Source organism: Rattus norvegicus, chromosome 9, assembly GCF_021556685.1.
Source record: "Rattus norvegicus strain SHRSP/BbbUtx chromosome 9, alternate assembly SHRSP_T2T, whole genome shotgun sequence".
Taxonomy (NCBI): Eukaryota; Metazoa; Chordata; class Mammalia; order Rodentia; family Muridae; genus Rattus; species Rattus norvegicus.
This window is the reverse complement of record NC_141542.1, coordinates 28,130,402-28,152,119: the sequence shown is the minus strand read 5'-3', so window position 1 is coordinate 28,152,119 and position 21,718 is coordinate 28,130,402. Positions and strand designations below refer to the sequence as shown.

Genomic DNA, 21,718 nt, shown 5'->3' with positions numbered 1-21,718 from the left:
ACAGACACATTCATTTGTTCATACGCAACCTTCCTTGAACAGCTGCTGTGTGCTGGGCGCTGCTCTAGTCCTTGGAGAACCCGCAGGCCACAGACATGGAGACAGATACCAGGAAAACCCAAACCGCAAGTCATTCTGTTCAGAAGGAGTTTAGAGCTGTGTGGGGGAAGGCAAAGGAAAGGGGTGGGGGCAAGTTAAATGCCAGCTGAGGGGGCAGACATTTGCCTGGGCAGCTCCAGTGGCCTCTATGGGGTCCCCAGCAGGCGGCCCTCCCCCCAGGAGACATTGCTCTCTTACTGCAGTGTGTCAGCCTTGTTACTATTTTCACCCTCATTATAGAGCTGTCCTCACACTCAAACACAACAAGCACGCAGCGCTGGCTGTTCCACACCGCCTGCCTCGGGGAGACAGGGCATGTTGAGCTGCTGGAGAGGGCGGTTGCAGCCACTGGGAGGGAGGACTAGTTGACGCCTTTGGTGGGGGCGGGGAAGGCAGCCTCTGCTGGGTGTCAACTCTTTCTCTCCTCTCTGTCCTGTTTCCAAGGAGGCTCCTGTTAATTGTTTACCGTAGCTGGTGCCTGCCACTAGCTCTTGGGTGAGGACTTCCGAGCTCACCCTTGCCCTGTTCCTCCTCTATCTTTGCAGCCAAGCATTACTGCCAGGCACTTAGTAGGTGCTTTTTATAAAGGGTACTTAGTGGGTGCTCTATTAACAGCACTCAAAAGCAGGCCAGGATTGGAGTAAAGCTAGATTTAGTGCTGGTAGTGATGTTTTTCTGGCTTGGCCAGGCCCTAGCATCTAATAAACAGAACTACTAATAAACAGAGTTTGCCGTCGCCTCTGCCCTTTGGGTGGGACGGATGTAGGAAGGATGTAGGAAGAACAAGAACTCTCCTCACTCTCGCAGTATAGGCTTTTCCAGAATCAGTCTTTGAATCTCTACCATGATAGACTCATCCCTTTGTGTTTAACTCCCTCCAGCCCCCCCCCCCCCCCCCCGCCTCGGCTCTCCTGGGAAAGGCAGACTTGGCCTGTGAAAGAGAATGTGCTTGGAGACCACTGAGGTGGAATGGAGTGACCTTGAACGGATCCCGCGATTTTCTGCCATCTCAGGGGCCTGCTGGGTAAAGTGGAATTCTGCTTATGCTTCACCATGGCCTGGCCAGGGCAGTAACCCACCACACAGCTCTTCCACACAGTGACCGGTAGCAGCTGCGTGCCGTGCCTGACATTGGTGTAGGAAGCAGGTGGGTGCCGCTGGGGTTGGGGTGGGATGGAGGAAAACTGGCTGACCATCTCCCCAACAGTTCCTGGTCTTACAATGGCTAGACAGACTGGGGGAGGGGAGGGTTTGGAGGGCAGAAAAGAGGCCCCCCCACCCCCGAGGGATCCGGAAGCTGCTGCAGCAGCTGCATGGACTCAGGCCCCTGGAAATGGATTGCTGTAAAGACTGGGGGAGGAGTGGCTAAGAGGCAGACACGGAAGGTGAGGAACAGAACTAGCAGGTTTTCTTCCTGCCCTGGTGATGAGCACAGGGGAGACAGCTAGAGAACAGAGCCCTCAAAGTTTCCAGCACATTCCTGCTAAAATTAGCCCCGTCTTGCATGAGCAACTATATTTAAACCAGTGGACTGTCAGAGACACCGTGTTGAACTGAGGCACGAGCCAGAAGGTGGAGGACCAGAGAGGTGCTGAGGTATCCTGTAGGGCATGGGCAAACTATCCAAAGCCTGGGTGAGGCCTCGACCACAGGACACCTATTGGTGTGGAATTTCACCAGGAGTATACAGGAACAGGACTTCCCAAACAGGCTTCCAGGACACCCAGCTCTTTTCCCAACCTCAAGGCAGAACCCAGATAGGCAAGAGAGTGCACACACAGACAAGGGCTATAGTCCAGTGTAGCCCAAGCGGGCAGAGGGAGGGGCACTCAAGGAGGTGGGAGGGGAGGAGGAGGAGGGAACCAGAAAAAGAGGAAGGGGCAAGCATAGCTCACATGTAGGAGACTAATTCGAGGGATGGCTGTGGTGGAAAGTGGTCGCCAGGAGATACCAGTCTTTCAGAGAGGTCCTGGCCTTGGGACTACACAGTACCAGTTGCTCTAAAGTGAGGGGAGCCCAAGTTGCCCCTTCACCATCTTTCCCTAATTGCTGTAGCCTTTCCAGGGAAGGGTGTGCATTCTGATAAGATACTCTTTTCTGAGGCTAGGCCACTAAGTTTGATGCTGAGGGAAAGGGGTCATGTATTGCCTAGGAATCTGTCTGCATCTCTTTTTTTTTTTTTTTTTTTTTTTTTTGGTTCTTTTTTTTCCGGAGCTGGGGACCGAACCCAGGGCCTTGCGCTTCCTAGGTAAGCGCTCTACCACTGAGCTAAATCCCCAGCCCCCTGTCTGCATCTCTTAGTGGGGTCTAGCTCAGCCCGGACCCTGCAGCTCCTTCAGGCAATTTAAATTGCCTCTATTTGACCCAGTTGTCGGAGTAAGCCCCGCAGGGAAGCATTTTCTATGGGTCCAGTTGGCCCCTGCCCCCCCTCCCCGCTTTATTATATGTATGCGTGCGTGTGCAATTGTGTGTATGTATATTTGTGTGTTCATATGCTAGGAACAAGGTGACCCACGAGACCCCTCTTTTGCTCTCTGAGAGTTAGTCTTTCCCAGCCTATTCTAGAGAACTCTGTGTGCTTAGTCCTTCAGACTTGCTAACCAAATTCAGCTGGGCAAAATCCCATGCCTCCTTACCCCAAAGCCTGGTAAAGCACCCGGTGTAGGAAGCGCTTCGGGTGGTGTGGTGTTCTGTGGACGGAAGCTGTGTCTGTTCTGCTGCCCCAGCGGGTCGTCTTCCTGTCTCACATCTCACAAGGTGGGCTTCTCCACTTAGTAAGCTGGGCCTGGCACTCTCCCCTGTTGATCAACCCTGTATTCTAGTCTTGAAAGAAACAACTTTCAAGGGCCGGGAGGGCAGGTTAAGCAGGTAGAGTTTGCCTGCTGTGCAAGCATAAGGACCTGAGGTCCTCCAGAACCCACATTAAAAAAAACAAAACAAACAAACAGAACCCCCTGCCAGTCACCCAAACCTTGAACCCCAGCACTCAGGAAGCAGAGGCAGGTAAATCTGAGTTCGAGGCCAGCCAGGTCTAGAGATTGCGTTCTAGGACATCCAGGGCTGCACAGTGAAACCCTGGCTCAAAAGATCAAAACTAAAAACAAACAAACATCCATGTTGGTGCCAGTGTTCTTTTATAAGCTGAGGTTTGGAGAGGCGGAGTCAGAGGAAGCCTAGAGTCTAGACCTAGCCAGTGTAATCTACTTGTTGAGCTCCAGGCCACTGAGAGAATTTGTCTTTGAAAACTGGAGAATACCACTAGAGGAAAAACACCTGAGGTTCTCTGGCTTCCTCATACACATGATCCCACACGTGTGCATGTGCATACACACACACACACACACTCACACTCATACTTTTCCTGAGAGCCCACCAAGCTCTGGTGAAATTCATGTGCATGATCAGAGAGAGGTTCTAGACTCCATCTTTGGCCCTAGGCCACTCCGATCCTATCTACCCTGTCTCTAGCCCCATGATTTCAGAAGCTAGACCCAGTGCAGCCTGGGAACTCTGCCTTTCTCCTGGCTCACTCCTGTGCAGACGTAATCCTCACACAGGGTACCGGCAGCACAACGCTTGCGGTTCACTCCATATTCAGAAACCCTTAGTGAAATTACAGCTTTAATTAAGTACAGCTGGCTGTACGTTATACTCCGTATAATTATCATGTTATTATTATTATCACTTACACAAAAGTTCAAACAAAGTTTATTGTAAATACCGTGTGGCAGAAATAACTGGGGGAGCTGAGGGCTCTGGGCTTGTCTGAGTGACAAGGGGGATGGAGGTGAAGGAAGGGGTCTTCTGGGAGAAGCAGGTGAACTTGGAGCGAAGATGAGCAGAGGGAAGAGGCCTGCTAGGCGGCTCTGCCACCCTGGACAAGTTCTGCTCCCGTCTCTGGGACTTGGCTCCCTTCCCCCAGATGAAGAAGAACTCCCAGAGTCCACAGATAACGGCTGAGATCTATGTTCTAGGCAATGTTCCTAGGCTTTGGAGCTCAGAAGTCAGCCAAGTAGACAGAAGGTCTACCTTCCCAGAGCTGGTATAAAGGTGAAAGCTAACCAAGAGGTGCAAACATTAGGCTTGAACTATGATGTCAGAGAGCCAAGGGTATATAGAGGGGAAAGGCGGCAGCGGCAGGCAAGGGCGATTGGGGTGAACGGGGTGCTATTGCAGGAGAGCCAACTTATCCATTTGAGCGAGAATAAGAAGGTAAAGAGGAGTGGAGGGGAAAACCACTTCAGTGGAGGAACTGTGAGCTTCCTCTGAGGCAGGAGCCTGGCTGGCTTTGTTAAGGAATGGCTACAAAGCCAGAGTGCATGGAGCAGTGCATGGAGGGAACAGTATTAAGAGGTAATTTTGGAAGGAGAGTAGGGCACAGAGCCTGAGACACCTGCCAGGCCTTGAAGCAGACTAGAGTTTACCCAGAAGGTGACCAGGCGGGCTCAGCAGTAGAGTACTTGCTGTCCGTTCCGAGGACCCGAGTTCAATTCCAAGCACCCACATCAGGGAGCTCACGACTGTTTCACAGGATACAGCACCCTCCTCTGGCCTCTGTGGGAACCGGCACACCTGTAGCACTCATTCACACGGATATACAGACACATAAAATAATTTAAAATTAATCTTTAAAAAGGCGATGGGAGGCCATTTTGAGGTCACGATCAGATCAGAACTAGATTCAAATTAGGAGTGCTGGGCTGGCAAGGGGCTTAATGGGTAAGAATATTTGCACCTATGTAAAAAACCAGGTGTGGGTATGTGCTTGTGTGAGTCTAGCCCCTGGGAAAGGGTCAGTAACAGGATGCCCTATTAAGACCTGCTAGCTCTGGGTTCAGTGAGAGACCCTGCTTCAATGTAACGAGGTAGAGACTGACATTCAGGACACCTGACATCCTTTGCTGACCTCTGGCGCTTCATGCATTGCACGTGTACACACACACACACACGTCCACGAGTGCACGCACAAACAAATTAGTATTGCCAACGTTTCTTCTGACCCTCCTACCTCTAAGATCCTAAGACTTGGTCCTTTCCGACAGATTTACTGTCTGTCACAGCTGTACAATGGCTGGGCTCAGCAGGGTGTCTTTTCTGTGGGGTCTCTCACTTGGTTCCAACAGGAGGCAGCTGGGACTGGAGCCAGACGAAGTTGGACTGGGAAGTACATCTAGGCGATCTGTTTCCCTCACACGTCTAGCATCTCAACTGGGGTGGACACAACTGCTGGGCACTGGGCCAGGCAACCTTCTCTCTCTGTTCTGGTGACCCCTCCACGAAGCTACCTGTTGTGTTCATCATGGTGTGTTCAGCCAAGTGGACTCCTCACATGGTACTCGACAGGGAACTTGAGGAGAGGCAAGCTTACTGTGTCCTACCCTTGGATGTCACACAGGGCTACTTTATCCTGCCCATTGCAGACTCAACAGGAGAGGTCCTTTCAGCACAAGGGCATGAATTTGAGGCAACCTTTGAACCCATTAGAAAACCTACAAAAATAGCAGCAGTAGCTATTCCTTGAGAGTTTCCTGTGGGTTAGGCCCTCATCTGATTTCCACACATTAACAATTCCCTCACCAAGCTGTGAGGCAGAAGGCCGTATTACCGATCGCAGTGTCCACATGGGAAACCCGAGGCTCAGAGACGCCTAGCATCCGGCTCAAAGTTACTCAGCTAGACAGTGGGAAATGGGACTAAATCCAGGCTGTCTGGCTCCGGCTTTGCTCCTAGAGACTTCGGCTTCCTCAGCAGCTGGAGGAGCACTTCAAAACAGCTGGAGGCAGGGCACCCTTCCCTGGACTCCCCGGCTTCCCTGCTCCGGGGCGGGGAAAGTCACTGTGTGCCTGGGTGCTTTGTCAGCATGTATGCCTGTTCACCACACGTGTGCCTGGCGCCCTTGGAGGCCAAAAGAGGGTGTGTGACCCCCTGGGACTGGAGTTAGCAGAAGGCTGTGAGCCACCATGTGGGGAGCTGGGAATAGAACCTAGGTCCTCTAAAACAGCGTCAGTCAGTCAGTCAGTCTGTCTGTTTGTCTGTCTATTGGCAGGGTCTCTCTACACAGTTCTGACTGTCCTGGAACTCACTCTGTAGATGAGGCTGGCCTCAAATTCACAGAGATCTACCTGCCTCTGTCTCCTGAGTGCTGGGATTAAAGGCGTGTGCCATCACACCTCGCTTCAGCCTGTGACGTTTCCCCAGTCTCTCACTGAATTTGTTTTATGAAACACGTAGAACAGAAGGAATGTCTCCATGGATAGAGGCCTGCACGCCACCCTAGCTATGTCTAGGTGACTTTAAGGAAGGTCATGCCCATGGCTCCTGATGCAGTTATAGGAAAGGATTGAAACGGACTTGAATGGGCCTGCTACGCTTTTCTCCGGAGTCTCGCACCCACTCTACCCTGGTGTGGGAACAAGGGGCAGTTTACTCTGACGGTCCCAACTCTGTCAAGGACCTGTTGTTGCCTTCTTCCTGCCCATCACCTGGCTGGGCCCCCAGAACAGGTTGTGGCTGACACAGGCAGAGGTTCCCAGGCTGATACCCCATGGCAGCCACGCTCGCACAAATCTTTAATTGTTTAGTTTAAAGAATTGTGTTTTGACCGCAAGGGGATTTTGGCTGGAGCTCAAGAAGTGATAACGATATTCCGCTGCCAAGCCGTCTCCGCCGCTCTCTCTGTGTTAATGTGCACTTTCAAGACGCTCCAATTAACTGCATCAGCTCTGGGGATAGAAAGGGAGAGGCAGGGGGAGCATGGGGGGGGAGAGCAGACAGGGCCCCCCAGTCTTTTTATTAGCAAACAAGGGGGGGTGGATGGGTGACAAAATTCTTCAAGCCTGGTCCCAGTGAAGTGGTGTCTCTGCTGTGGAAGGGGGAGACTCTAGAGAGAGAGAGAGAGAGAGAGAGAGAGAGAGAGAGAGAGAGAGAGAGAGAGAGAGAGACTCAGAAGGCAGCTAGCTAGCCTTCCCAGAGGCCAAGGCCGGAAGTTCCACCTGCAGTGGTTCTCAATCTCCCCGCTGCTGCCACTCTTAAATCATCGTGAGCCCCCTCCCAGTTATAAAATTAGTTTGGTTGCTGCTCTATAACTGTAAGTTTGCTACTGTTATGAATCGTGATGTAAATTTCTAATACGCAGGATATCTGACCTGTGACATTTGACCCCCCCCCCAACGGGGTCAAGACTCATAGGTTGAGAACCACTGCTCCATCCCACCCCTCCGTCTTTCCCTCTCTGTGTTGGGATAGGCCCCCAAGGATCCCTCTTCTCCAAGGGGAAAGCAGGCCCTTAGCCCTCTTCTGTTTCTCTCTCACACCCTCACAGATATTTCTGGAACTTTCTGGGCCAGGCTTACTTTCAGACAGTGACTTTCCATGTGTCTGTCCCTTGGCTGGGAGTGCCAGGTATCTCCTGAGCTAGCTCCCTCACTTCCTGGAGGGCTCCAGGCTCGGTCCCGGCAGGAATGCACGCCCTGTCACCTGCTAACCTTCCCTAGCTTTGTTTCCACAGCCTTGACCACTGTGCGACATAAGCACCAGTAAGCACAGAGGGGCAGACTTCGTGTTTTACTCACAGTTCCATTGAACGTGGGACAGAATGGGTGCACACAGGTCTTTCAGTACTGAGGATTGACCCAGGATCTCACTCATGTAAGGTAATCACTCCACTGCTGAACTATGACCCCAGATCCTTTCCTTTCTAAGACATCTCGGGTATCCATCCCAGTCTGTCTTCTATGTAGTTGAGGATAGCCTTGAACTTCTGGTCTTCCTGTTTCTATCTCCCAAGTTTTGGGGTTACAGGGCACAGCTACATGTACACGAAGCAGGGGCTCTACCGCCCAGCCCTTTTATGTTTGTTTTGTTTTTAGAAGCTTCTTGCTGTGTAATCCAGAGTGACCTGGGATTTGTGGCAATCCCCCTGCCACTGCATGCTGGGATTAAGCTGTGTCCCCCTACACCTGGTTGCATAAGGCAGCAGTGGAGTTTACTTAACCCCGAAGGCCTGGACAGGCACACTTCCCTCCTCCATCTCTGTGGACATCCTAACCACATCTGCCGGTTCCCTGACCCCAGCCCTCAGCTCTGTGTCTTGACCCCTTAGCCTTGTTGACTCTCTCTTGGGTTCAACAGCGGCCTAACCCTGCCCTTCACCTCCGCGGTCGCCCCTCCCCCACTCAGACAGCCCCCTTTTGATGAAATACCCTTCAGCTTTCAGAAGCCTGAACTCGACCGCAAGGGGGTTTTGGGATCCCACTTGACCCTGGTTCCGATTGCAGGCAGGCAGGCAGATCTCTGAAAATCAGATTCAGGGTTCTGTCAAGTTCGCAGGTGGTGTAGGCCAGGGAAAATCTGACCCTTCTCTGGCTTCCCGGTCCGTCGCGTCCCTTCCTAGTAGCTTATGAGGAGGGTCTGCAGGTGACTGTCTAGACCTGAGATGGTCAGGCACTGACTCTGCTCTCTTCCAACTCCAGTAGAAAAGAAATGACTTTTCCGCATGCGATCTCCCCTTAGCCAGTCCACCTCACACACACTTGCATACCCGATTCTAGCCCGAAGACTCTAGAAGCAGGGAGCTCCCTTTCAAAGCATACACACATTCCCTTACTTCAGCATTCCAGGGTGTGGAGGGGAGAGACCCCCATGGCTGAGGGACCAGGGCAGCCACTGAGTTGGGCGGGAGTTGACCCCGGCTAAAGAGAAGCAAAGAAGGCTCAGACTTTCTTGGGCTTCCCCCTCCTCCAGCATCCCTCCTGGTCCCCTTAGGCCTCCGGGGGAGGGTCAGCGCGGGAGGCTCAGGTTACACCGAGTCGAAGACAGGAAGATTTAGCGAGGGAGCCTCACAGCCGCACAGTGCGCCATTTGTCCGCCTTTGAAACCGGAGGCTGAGGGCCGAGCTGGGGGGCGGCGGGAGGCCGCAGGACGCCCGGGTGAATTATCGCCCGCTCGGGTCCCCTCCCCCAGTCCGGCTCCTGTTTCTCCAGGTGCTGGGGTGTTTTGCTACGTGTTAATTTGCCCCAGTTGACGCGCCCATTCGTGGCCCCAGCCCCGCAGCGGGAGGCCAGCCCGCCCTGGGGTGGCCGGCGGGGACCCTGCAGTGCACAGAGGGGTTGCGCGAGCCCTCGAGGGACCCGGACTGGGTGGGGAGTTTGCCGAGTTGGGGATGCCCGCACACGGATGGATTGCACCCTGTCTCCCCGCAGCTCTTCCAGTGCAGATGGGAAAACTCTAATAGCGATCCCTGCAGGCCTCTGGCACCCCCTTTCCTCCAGGGAGTTTAATAGGGTTTGAGGATACTTGCAGCTTCCCAACTATCCTGCCACAGGATCCTTTTACGTCTAGTCTGGCTCCAGCAGCTATGATTAAAAAAAAACCTTTATTATTATTTTTGTGTCTGCACGACTCGTCTGCACGAGTTTATGTGTATCGTATGTGTCAGGAGTCCCTGGAAGCCAGAAGAGGGCGCTAGATTCCCCCAACTGGAGTAAACTACAACTGCCTTGTAGTTGCTGAGAAAGGGAACCGAGGTTCTCCACAAAGGAAGAGCTCTAAACTGCTAAGCTCTATTTCCAGCTCCTTCTACTCCCCTTTCTTTTTGAGACAGGGTCTCGCTTTGTAGCCCTGGCTGTCCTAGAACTCACTCTGTAGAGCAGGCAGGCCCGGAACTCCCAGGGACGCATCTATTTGCCTCTCCAGTACAGGGATTGAAAGGTACGCACACCATTACAGCTGGAAGCCTGCGTCTGTGAAGCGTATGAAACTAGAACTAGAGAGTCTGAGGCTCTAAGCTAAGCAATTTGCTCAAGGCCACCCAACTACTAAGAAGCAAGATCTGGAGGAGTGTGGTGTTCTGAACCCAGTGTTCTTGGACAGAGTTGAGTGAGATGGTCGGTGTCCCCATGGTTGGGGCGAGGATGGGAGATGGGGGAGTCAGGATGCTGGCTAGCAATCGGGAAAAACTGGTAAGCTTTCTTTGCCTCTTGACCCTGAATGCTTGATTCTCTCTGCTCTCTTGAGGCTGGGCTAGAGAGAAAGAAGGCTTGGGTGTGAGTCAACCACTTGTCCTAGCTGACTCTCAGGGCAGCTAGCCAGCCTGAGGGGTACCCCCTTCTCCACACCTTCTGCCTTCCCATGTTGTCCTTGAAAGTGGAAGAAGGGATGGGTTCCTGGAATGATTGCAAAAGCCAACCCCTCACATCTGACCTCTCTACTCTTCCCTTCTTATCTCCCTTCTACTTGGAGCCTCTCCCCTTCCCTTCCTTCCTCAGAATGATGTAACCATTCCCGGGACACTCACATTTCTCAGCCCTACAGTGACCCATGTCTGTAATGACCTCCCTTCTATCATGTCTCAGTTCCTAGGAGCCTTGTAAGGGGCTGTGGCAGGCTAATCAGGGAAGGGAGAAGAGATCCCTTCTTCCCTACCCAGGGGAACATGAAACCCCCTGAACAAAGCTGTGTCCTCAGGGAACAGAAGTATTCCGAATTTGGGCGCTTATATCCCCTCCTAACTTTCTGACCATCTGCTCCTCTCACATCCCCTTCAAAGCAGAGGGCCAGCCCAAACCCCCAACTCACACCTTGACCTCATCTCTGACTTTCTGACTTGCAGGAGGGGTGTGGTTTCCTTACCTCCTACTCTTGTCCCAGAACCCAAGGATGAAGAGGTAGATAAAGGGTGAGCTTACCCATGGAGATAGGGCTTCCAGCTCTTTTCCAGCCCTACTAGGCCTAACATAAGCAAGTCAGTTGGCCTTTGACTTGAGTTGAATCTGGTGTGCCCTCTCATGTGGAAATCTCCTTTGGGGATCTGTCTTCTGGAGTAGTTGGGAAGTTAGGAAGAGATACAGTGAGTGCTTTGCCTATGATAACCTTTTAGGTCTATTGGCCAGTGGGTGACTGTGATGTGGGAGGGGTCAGGAGAGGGTGTGTCTGTGAAGTAGGAGGGGTGACAAGAGGGTTATGCCTGTGATGTGGGAGGGGTCAGGAGAGGGTGTGTCTGTGAAGTAGGAGGGGTGAGAAGAGGGTATGTCTGTGATGTGGGAAGGGTCAGGAGAGGGTGTGCCTGTGAAGTGTGTGTGTGGGGGGGTTTCAGAAGAGGCGGTGCTTGTGAAGTGGGTTATGTAGGACTTGGCCTGTGAAGTAGGAGGGGCCATGAGAGGAGAGGCCTGTGGAGTGGGAGGGGCCAGTAAAAGGTGGAGCCATGAAATGGGTGGAGCTAGGAGAGGGAGAGCCCATTAGCAGAGGCGGGGCAAGGCAGGGAAGGTTTATAGGTTGCTCTGGAGTGGAGAAAGGGAAGGGCAGATGATGATTCAGGTCTCGGTTGCTAGGTGGTGGTTTCGGTAGTGTGTGCGTGCTAGAGGCGTTCGGCAGACGGGGAGATAGCTGCAAGGAGGCTCTCTGGAGAGCGAGCCAAGGACGAGGGCACCTAGAATTCCCCTTTTTCCTAACACCGCCAACCCTGCAGTACAACCTGCTTTCCATGTGATATGCTAGTAGCTGGCCCCACTAGGTATCCTTGTCTTCCTTAGTATTACGATGGATCGAGGACCCCTTGGCTGCACCTTCGCCCGCTCAGAAGAAAGAGTCTAGCTGCCAGATCCTTCTGTAGCTCAGCGCGACCTTGACACAGTTCGGGCTAATGCTCACATGTCAGTTGGGATCCTTGGAGGATGTTTTGCTGCTGACCGAAATGTGGGTGTGATTGCTGGAACACGAGGAGCCCTGTTGGGTCATGAGGTAGAAGCCGTGGATTCAGGAAGATGACTCAAGAGGAGCTGCCTGGAATTCTGAGGACTTCGCGAACTACGAAACTAACTCTGAGCTTAATAGAATTGTTTGTGTCTAGTGTGTGTGTGTGTGTGTGTGTGTGTGTGTGTGTGTGTGTGTGCCTTGTGGCATGCATGCAGAGGTTGGAGGACTTTGTGGAGTCAGTTCATCTTTATGTGCTTTCTGGGGACTAAACTCAGTTCTACAGCCTGTGCTACAAGCCGTTTACCTACTGAGCCATCCTGCCAGACCCCTGAGTTCCTTAAGTATGAGGTTTTCCACTGTGGGAGAAATAAACATGTATCTCTTATAAGTAACTATTATCCTGGGATTTTGGACACACACATTTAATCCTAAGTAAAACGTCAGCAGAGAGGGGGTGTCTAGAGTAGGGGCATGTTCGGTCTTGACAGTGAGGGGCAGCACTGAACTCTGCCCCACCATCACACTCTGGTTTTCTGTCCCAAGAGGGTTTGGGAACCTGTCCTGGATGGTGAAGGTGGGGATATGGGGTGGGTAGGAGTGTGGGGGAGTGGAAGGGTGGGGGATATAAGGGTGGGGGTGTGGGGAGGCTTTCCTCAGCCAGGTCTCAGGAAGTGATGACCCTGTCTGTCCCTTCCCCAGGATGCTCCTGTCCTGTCTTGCTTCTCACCTCTGTTTGGGCCTAGGGAGGTGGCTGCTCTCTTTCTCTTGGGTGTGGTGAATAGGAAAAGCTAAGGATGGGTGGAGGAGGGTGGAGCAGCCTGGAGCCTCTGGGGAGGCTGCATTCTGGAGTCTGCAGTTCCTTCAGGGCCTCTGCCCTTGGAGGCTGCAGTCTTTGCTGGACTCCTAATGTGCCTGCCTTCTCGCCCTTTCCAGGGGGGACTGACACTCAGCACTGCTGGCCTCCGTAGTGTCTATGTCCACAGCTCTTCCTCTGGGCTCCAGAAATGGTCTTTCTATAAGTCCTCATTACAACTTCATTCTTGAACCAACTCTGGGGGATGCTGCTTTCCTTCTGGGACCCTGACCCGACAGGTCCTGAGGAAAGCCAGGGGCAAAGGCAGACCCAAGGGTAGGAGAGAGTCACCAATGCAGAAGCAGACAGCACGAGGCAGGCTTAGAAGGTAGAGAGCTGGAAGGATGGACAAAGACAAGGGGGGCAGGGACTAGAAATGGACAAAGAGGAAAAGCTAGGCATTGGTGTTCAGCATGGCGGTGCACGCCTTTAATCCCAGCACTCGAGAGAAAGAGGCAGGTGGATCTGTGAGATCAAGGCCATTCTGGTCTACACAATGAGGTCCAGGCCAGAGAAAACCACACAGTGAGACCTTGGGGGTGGGGTTAGGGAAGTCAGGCATGGAGGAAGGAACGGATAGACGAGTCAGGGGCATCAGAGGAAGGACTGGCACCAAGAAGCACAGAGACAGAGGCAGAAGGTGTTAAACAGTCAGATAGGATGACCAATGTAGAGAAAGGAGAAATTCTAGGAACTTCAAAGATCTCAGCTGTGGGCCAAGGAGATAGATAGCTCAGTGGGTATGGCACTTGTGCAATCCAATCGGGGGCACCTGAGTTCACATCTTCAGAATCTATTGAAGGAAAAAAAAAAAAAGCTGGATGTAGCAAGGCAGGGCTTTTGAGACTATGCCAAAAAGAAAGAAAAGAAAACCCTCGAGGGGCTGGAGAGATGGCTCAGTGATTAAGAGCACTGACTGCTCTTCCAGAGGTCCTGAGTTCAATTCCCAGCAACCACGTGGTGGCTCACAACCATCTGTAATGGGATCCAAATGCCCTCTTCTGATGTGTCTGAGAACTCACAAACATGAAATAAATAAATAAATAAATAAATAAATAAATAAATAAATAAATAAATAATTACAGGTGTGTCTGAGTACTCACAAACATGAAATAAATAAATAAATAAATAATTACAGGTGTGTCTGAGTACTCACAAACATGAAATAAATAAATAAATAAATAAATAATTACAGGTGTGTCTGAGTACTCACAAACATGAAATAAATAAATAAATAAATAAATAAGAACAAACGAACACCCTTGGTGCTAGAGGTGGAGACAGGAGGATTCTGGGAGCTTGCTGAGCCACCTACTTCAGCAAAATGTAAGTTGTGTGGGTGGTGGAGAAGGGGGTGTGTGGGAGGGGATCAGGGATCAGTTATCCGTGGCTGCTCTTCTAGAGGACCTGAGTTCAATCTCCAGCACCCACACGGTGGCTCATAACAGTCTGTGACTGTAATTCTAAGGGATCCGATGGACTCAGCTGGCTTCCTCAGGCACTATGCGTGCATGTGGTGCACACATCACACACAGACAAACACCCATTCGCATAAAATAAAATAAAAAAGGTGGGCCAGTGCGAAGGCTCAGCAGATACAAGCATTTGACTCACAGTCTGAGTTCCCATGGCCACACTTAATATGAGTTCACTCCATCTGAGCCGAGCCCCGCTCTGGATGCTGGGAACTACAAAGCGTTAGGCGCCCTTTGCCTTTCAGATCTCAGCTTCTTCCTTTGTCAACTCAGGGTGGATTCATGCCACAAAAAAATTGTGCATGAATTGGCCACCTTATATTTTATTTTATTTTATTTTATGCGAATGGGCGTTTGCCTGTGTGCGAGTATGTACGCCACATGCACGCCTAGTGTCTGAGGAAGCCAGCTGAGACCACTGGAGGCGGGAATTTATGATCTGAACTGGTGAGGTAGCGACAGATGGATCCTTGAGGGGCTGGCTGGCCAGTCAGTCTAGACAAATTGGCAAGTTCTAGGCGGGTGGGAGACCCTGTCTTTAATTAAATTAATTAATTTATTTTTGTTTTTTTGAGACAGAGTTTCTTTGTGTAGCTCTGGATGTCCTGAAACTTGCATCGTAGGGCAGGCTGGCCTTGAGCTCAGAGAATCTGTCTGCCTCTGCCTCCTGAGTGCTGGGATTGAAGGCATGCATACACGTGCACATGCAACTGTACATGGTAGTGCATGTGCATACACACACACACACACACACACACACACACAATTCTCTGACTGTAGTACTAACAAGCACACACAGTACTTACATCTAGGCTTCCAGTAAAATGGATCAGGGTACCTTGGAGAGACAGCTGAGTCTAGACCAGGATAGGACACTCACAAGTCAGCAACAAGTTCTGAGCACTAACTTTTACTTCGCCTTGAGACAAGGTTTCCCTAGGCTGGCCTGGAACTTGTGGCAATCCTCCTGCTTCTGACTCCCAAGTGCCAGGATTATAGACATGCGTCACATGCCTAACTTCTTGGTGCTTTATAGTTCCGGGGGTGTGTGAAATTGCTTAAGTGAACCAAGGCAAAAGAAGCTCACGTTGACAGGAGTATGCCAAAGGGACGCAGGATACAACGGCAGAACCTCCCCCCCGACCGGAAGCGGAACAACTTGAGCAGTCTAATAAATACACCATTGTTAAATACTCCAAGTGTAACATAGAATATCCCCGAGTCCGTACTGACATAAATAATTGAATAAATGAGGGTGAGATCTACCATGCTGGAGCAATGGTAAATTAAAGCTAAGGCTGTAACTCAGACCATGCACTGGGCACTGTTGGGACATGCCTGTGGTCCATGCTATCCAGAGGTAGGGGGATTAGAAGTTCGAGGTCTTCCTTGGCTGGATAGCAAATTTGAGATCAGTCTGGGCAGCAGGAGACCCTGTTGGGAGTTGGGGGAGGGAGGAATCTGACCTATGCTTCAATCTTTTAGAAACATCGTGAAGGTTCCATGAGCTAATACATCTCAAAGCGCCTAGAACTGTGTTAGACTGTTGCCGGTGTAACAAAAATATTTATTTTGAAGGAAGCTGAGGCAAAGGGTTGCCCCAGGCACCTGGGGTATGGGAGTCCTCCTTGGCGGAGGGTGTGTGTTGTCCTTTAAGAGCAGAGCTTTTGGAGGGAGGGCTGATAATCGGAGGCCACATTGACATTGGGGTCTGCTGTCGCCCCCTCTTGGGGATAGTAGATCTCTTAGGGGAGACCTTGGGAGGAAGTCTGGGAACTGCTTTGGGGGTCTTCAGTCTGGATCCTGATAGAGGCTCCATCAGAGGCTGATTTCTTAGCCAGCTAGACTCTTCTCTAGATGTCAATGAGGGCAAGCTTTTAGGGGTGGGGCAGGAAGTCATGGCGGGCAGGGGGTGGAGCCTCATCTTTGAACTCAGTCTGCAGCTGCAGAAGCAGGGTCCGCGGAGTGGGGGCAGGGAGAAATCTTCCCACCACCGGGCTTGCTCTGGGGAGGGCCTGGGCCAAGCCATCAGGCCCCACACTGAGTTCTGCTTGGGTACTCCGAGAAGGGCCTTGATCCTGAGCAAAAGGAAGGAAGAGTGGAGTCAGGGAGAGGAGATTGAGGAGCAGCCGGTCAATATGGTCATAGACAGATCTCCAGAGCAGGGAGGGATGGGAGAACACACCTGCCTTCTTCTTCTTTCTCTTGCTCTTGGTCTACACTCTCCTTCTCCTTTTCTTCTTCTTCTTCCTCTTCCTCATGCTTTTCTTTGTCCCAAATATCTTCCACTGATGAGATCTTGGAGATAGGATTGAAGATAGAATTCACCCATCTTTCCTCTTAAAAAAAAAAAACAAAACAAATAGGGGTGGTAGGAACCTCACATGAAGAGAATCCAGGATTGACAGACTCAGGGTTGGGGAAGAACCAGTCTCACTATCTTAGCCCCACCTTCCCTAGCTAACCCTCTCTCCCCAGATTTAGGTTTTAGGACTATTTAGATGCTAATCTTGACACATAGACTATATTGACAACCCCCCTTAACTTTTTTTTTTTTTTTGAGGCAGTGTTTCACTATGTAGCCCAGGCTAGCCCCAAACTCTTAATTCCCCTGGCTGGTGCAGTCTTCCAAGTGCTGGATCACAGATATGTGACACTACACCTGGCTCTCAGTCCCTCTGCCTGACAAAATACCACGTAGGTGAAGCAAGCCCAAAGCCTGGACCATTCATCAACCTCAGGTTGGTCCCCTCAACCCCTCTTTCCTCTCCGATGGCTACCATTACCTACGTTTGTACCTGGCATGTCAGGGACACTTACAGAGAGCCTTACTGAGCCATAATGGGGCCTTCTTCCACACACACACACACACACACACACACACATGCATGCATGCATACATATACATACACATATACACACATATACATACATATACATACATGTATATGTATGTATATTTCTAACCAGCACTTATGTATAGATTTGGGGTTGAGATTATTTCTGCTCTAGTTTGTCCATGAGACAGACCTCCGAAGTCACTTGCCCAGTGGCTGACAGGCCATGGCACCTGCCCATGCCACTCCATCCTCTCCACTCAGAAGCAGAAGGGAAGGGAATGTGAGAAAGAACTGCTTTATCTTAACTTAAAGGGGAGAGCCACACCTCCAAGCCTATTGTGACATCACCCTTTTGAGTCATGTGTCCAAAGGAGCCATAGTGTCTTTACCAAATCTGCCTCCTTAGGCTCTGTGGGATGTTGGCTGTCCTTCCATTTTCCCGGCTCCTCTGTGGAATGGGTGACATATCACACAGAGCCTACAGTTCAGCCGGGGACCCCTCTCCTCTCAAGAGTCAGGCGCTGCTGGGATTAAAAGCTAGCAGCATCGATGCTTGACTGTTTTTTGAGGCCAGATCTCCTTATGCAGTCCAAGTCAGTCTGGTACTTATGATCCGTTTGCCTCCCCCTTCAGAGCTTAGTATGTGAGCTAAACCACTGTGCCTACATTGAGGCTTTCTAGACACTGATGATAAACTTTGATGCTCACTAAATTTAACTGGAAAACAAGAATCTGATGTGGGTGGATTCTTTTTCTTTCCTTTTGACAGCTCTCTTGGTTAGGCCAGGCTGCCTTCAGACTCATTATCCTCTGGTCTCAGCCTCCCGAGTACTGGAATAACACGTATGAAGAGCCTAAATTTCTACAGTAGTATAGCTGGAGTCCTAAGTTTGGGGCTGATTTCTGAGCAGGGAAGTGGAGTCCTGGCAAGATCTCCAGTTGGTGATGGAATGCCAGTGACCTGGAATGCCACCACCGTCTTCTGTTTCTGCAATGGAGCTTTGATGTGTGTGATTGTCTTGGGAGTATGCAAGGGGGTGGAGGGTGACTATGCCTGTGTGGTTCTTTTGTTGTCTCTCTTCCTGGTTTTTATTGTCTAGATAGAGTAAGGGCATCAAGGGCAGCACCACAGCTAGTCTGCCTATCTAGGGAATCTTAAAGGAGAAGAAAGGTCTAGGTTTTGAGGACTTAGAAGGCACACGACCAGGGCCAAGGAAGGAAACCCACAAAGGTTGTAGGAAAAGGTAAGTATGGGGAAGTAGGTGTGAACGTTTGGGATGTCCTTACTGGCTACCTTAGGCAACCGCCTCCATCTCCTAGAGCCTCAGTTTCTTCATCTGCAAAATGGGAAGCAAGTTAGTTCCCATCTCTCCAGCTTGTGCAGAGTGGATGGCGCAAACGAAAAGTAGCAGCTGGCACACAGTAGGTTCTCAGATATTTCAAGTAATACATATTACTGGCAACAAAATGTTGCATACTTTCTTTCGAGTTTCACCTCTCTTACCATCTGCCTCTACTTAAAAACAATCCCTCCCTCCCACGTGAGTAATTTTCCCTCTCGGTAGCTCCCTGCAGCTGACAGCAACCAACTCTGGGCGGAGTCCGGCAGAGGCTGCTGCCCATTAGTCAGGGTTTCCAAGGGCCTGCCTGGGACTCCCCCCTCCTCCTTTCAGGCCGGGACAGGAAGTGGACACTTTGAGAGTTACAGTCTTCCCCCGTAGTTGTTATGCCTGGAGTAGTCAGTTTCTCCCCGTGGAGGGTGACACTTTGGCCACCTGCTTCTGCCTTCTACTGTTCAGCCCCTGCAGGGGTTCTGAAGGCTGGGCAACTGGGCAACCCGTGTGGGCCTGAGCGCTAGTATAAATTTACTACGTGCCGTTGAAGAAGCTGTTCTCTGGGTCTCAGTGTGATAAAAGAGAGAACGCGGCTGCCCCTTGTTGCCAAGTGTGATGACCTAAGTTCCAGGGACCCATAGCATGGAAGGCAAAACCTGGCTCCCCCAAGTTGTCCTCTGACCACTGCCTCTCCCAATAAAAGTTAATTTGAAAAACGACAAAAAGAGTTACACTTTCATGATTTAATGAGATATGTTGTTCAGATAGGGGAAGGGGAGGAAGTTGAGATGGGAGTTTATCTAGCAGAGTCCAGGAGCTGGTCTTTAAGGGACATCGATTCGGGGAGTTATCTGAATTATGGTCCTCAATTACCCAGGTAATCTCAGGATCGAGACCAGTTTGACCAACGTCTTTCTAACTTTTCTTCTCTAGTTGCTGCCACGGAGGATGGAGGTAGTGTGTGTGTGTGTGTGTGTGTGTTGGAGTGGGGGAGCCTTCCAAACGTTTTAACCCTGTTTACAGAAAATGGGAATTTGCATGATTAAAATAACTCCGGCCGGACTGCGAATTTTTACTGCGCTTGGCACAGGGCTCGGAAAAAGCGGCTGCATAGCCAATTACTGGAATTTTTAAACACAAATAATATTTTATGGGATCAGTGGGCTGGCTCAGGGCCGCCGCACCCGGCTCAGCCCCTCCGCCTACAAACAAGCTCGGATTGTGCAGCGAGTCAGTGTGCCAGGCCTCGGACAGGCCCAGGGGTGTGGAATGGGGGGGAGGAGAACACCGTGGAGCAGCGGACTTGGTGGGGGGGGGGGGTGAGTCCTGGGTGCGGGCAGGTGCAGCACGGGGTTCAAGCCTCCCCGCCGGTAGGGGGCGTCCGCGAGGCTCAGTCTGGGGCCAGTGTGCAGGGTGCCTGGCTCACCTGCAGCGCCTAGCCTGGAAGCGAGCCGCGCGACCGGCCGTGTCGCCTGGGAGGACCCTGGCCGCTGCAAGGCCTCCGGAAAGCCGGCTTCCCGGAATGGCCGGGGGCCGGCAGGGAGTCGTCGCCTCCCTCCTAAAGCCACCCCGATTTGTTCACCAGCCTTGCTGCGTCCCACCGGGGTCCAAGGGCACATCCGAGCGCATCGGAAGTTCTGTCTCTATTGGGATCCCTTTTGCTTCTGCTGCTGGAGATCTCCAAGCCTGGCCAAGGGCCCAAGGGAGGTGTCCCCCAGCCTCTGCTGCGGGTTACCCCGCCCCCGCCAACCTAGCGCTCAGCAAGCACAGGGTTAAGCAGGAGCAGGTGTGTAGCCAGATGCTGCGGCCGGTCCCCTCCCCCGCGGCCCGGTCGGCGTCCTCCTCCTCCTCCGCCCACCCTCTGAACCCAACAGTCCCAAATAAAAGTGCCATTGTTGCCGGGCCTTCCCCCACCCCCGTCTCTGCCCCGCCACCTGGAGCAGAGCCCGGTCTCTCTTCACCTGCCCCCGGGCCGGCTGGGGGTGGCGGGAATGGGGCCTCGGAACGGGAACTTCCGCTCCCACTGCTCCTCCTCCTCCTTCTCCAAGCCCCCTGTCACTGACCCCTGAGTCCCTAAGGGCAGGGCAGACACCGTGGCTTTGTGCTGGGGTTTCTTTCGGGCCTGACGGCTCCACTTTGGCCGGTCCGTCCCTCTAATCCCCTCATTCTCCATGACTAGAGAGGTGACGTTTCTTTACAAAGCTGGGAGGACACAAGGCCTGGTGCCAGGAGTCCAGGACAGTGCCACGTTCGTCAAGAACAGCTGTTGCTTTTTTTTTTTTTTTTTAATCATTTGTTCATCTATGGGACAGGAAGGCAGGGCAAGAGCGATTCCTTTTATACAGAAAAGGAAACTGAGACACCTCGGAGAGGAAGAGCGTTGAGCTCACAGGGCTGGTAATTATTGAAGTCAAGTCCCTCGACTCCCTGGTTGCATGGGGTCTCCAATGCTCACTGGATAGCCGAAATATTGGGCACCCAGACACTGTCTGGCACAACTTTGGGGTTCACTGTGGGGCCTCTGGCAGGTTAGGCTTCCTAGTTCTCACACTGCCACTTGGAATCCAAGGGATGACACCCAGGAGATCTGGGAGACCCAGCCTGGGACTTCACGAAGGGGTTCGACCACAGGGCCTAGCCTGTCGCGAGCAGGAAGATTCTTCCTTGTCCTTCCTGGCCAGCTCCAGGAGGCTGATCTACAAGGTTAACTAAATGGCTCTAGGAAATGAGACAAGACCGTTGAAGGGACAGAAAAGAAATCCAGACCTCGGAGGAGATCCCTCCCTCATCCCTAAGAACCTCAGCTCCTCCGTCAAGGACCGCGGAACCCTGGGCCGCTCCAAGCCGCCAAGTTCTCACAGATAACACACCAGCTGCAGGCACCGGCCTAGTGGTTGAGCTCCCGCAGCTCCAGCTCCGGAGACAGAGTGTGCGCAGTTACCGTATTTCTTCTTTTGCGCCCTAACTTTCTGGAGCACGTAGATCCCACGTGTCCATTGTGTGTGAGAGCATGCTTTCTTTTTACTGGGGGAAAGAGTTCCCTTGGGAGCTGAGAGACCAGAGTTTTTCGGCTTTGTTCTTTTAGCTCTGCCATTTATCTGTCCTTCTCTTCCACCCGAAGACCCAAGAAAACAGTTTCCTGTTACCACTCGAGCATCTAGTAGGCATCTCAGATTCAGTTCACTCAACTTCAAAAACCTGGTCACCCTATTCTACCCGGTCCTAACCATTTGTTAGTCCTTTTTTACCTCAGGAAAGGGCACACTCTTCTTCCCTGTGTCTCCAGAAGATCTTGGGGGTACTTTCAAACTCTTCTGCCTTCTGAGGTGCCTTAACATAGTTTATTTTTGCCTCCAGAGTAAGTCCAGAGTCCGCTGTTCCCCATGGAGCTTACGGTCCCAAGTCACCATATTTTCGTGCTTCCTT

General features: G+C 51.8%; 1 long non-coding RNA gene across 2 annotated transcripts; it reads right to left on the bottom strand.

Annotated features, from left to right (window-relative positions):
* Nucleotides 1–15,664: 15,664 nt before the first annotated feature.
* On the bottom strand, nt 15,665–21,207 carry 1700122O11Rikl (RIKEN cDNA 1700122O11 gene like). Of its 2 annotated transcripts, none has more exons than NR_185298.1 (3): nt 21,163–21,207; nt 16,304–16,457; nt 15,665–16,196 (listed from the first exon to the last, which is right to left on the bottom strand). It is a non-coding gene; the product is annotated as an RIKEN cDNA 1700122O11 gene like (long non-coding RNA). The 2 variants fall into 2 exon arrangements; NR_185297.1 differs by lacking the exon at nt 21,163–21,207 and adding an exon at nt 17,149–17,240.
* Between the last annotated feature and the right edge of the window lie 511 nt (nt 21,208–21,718).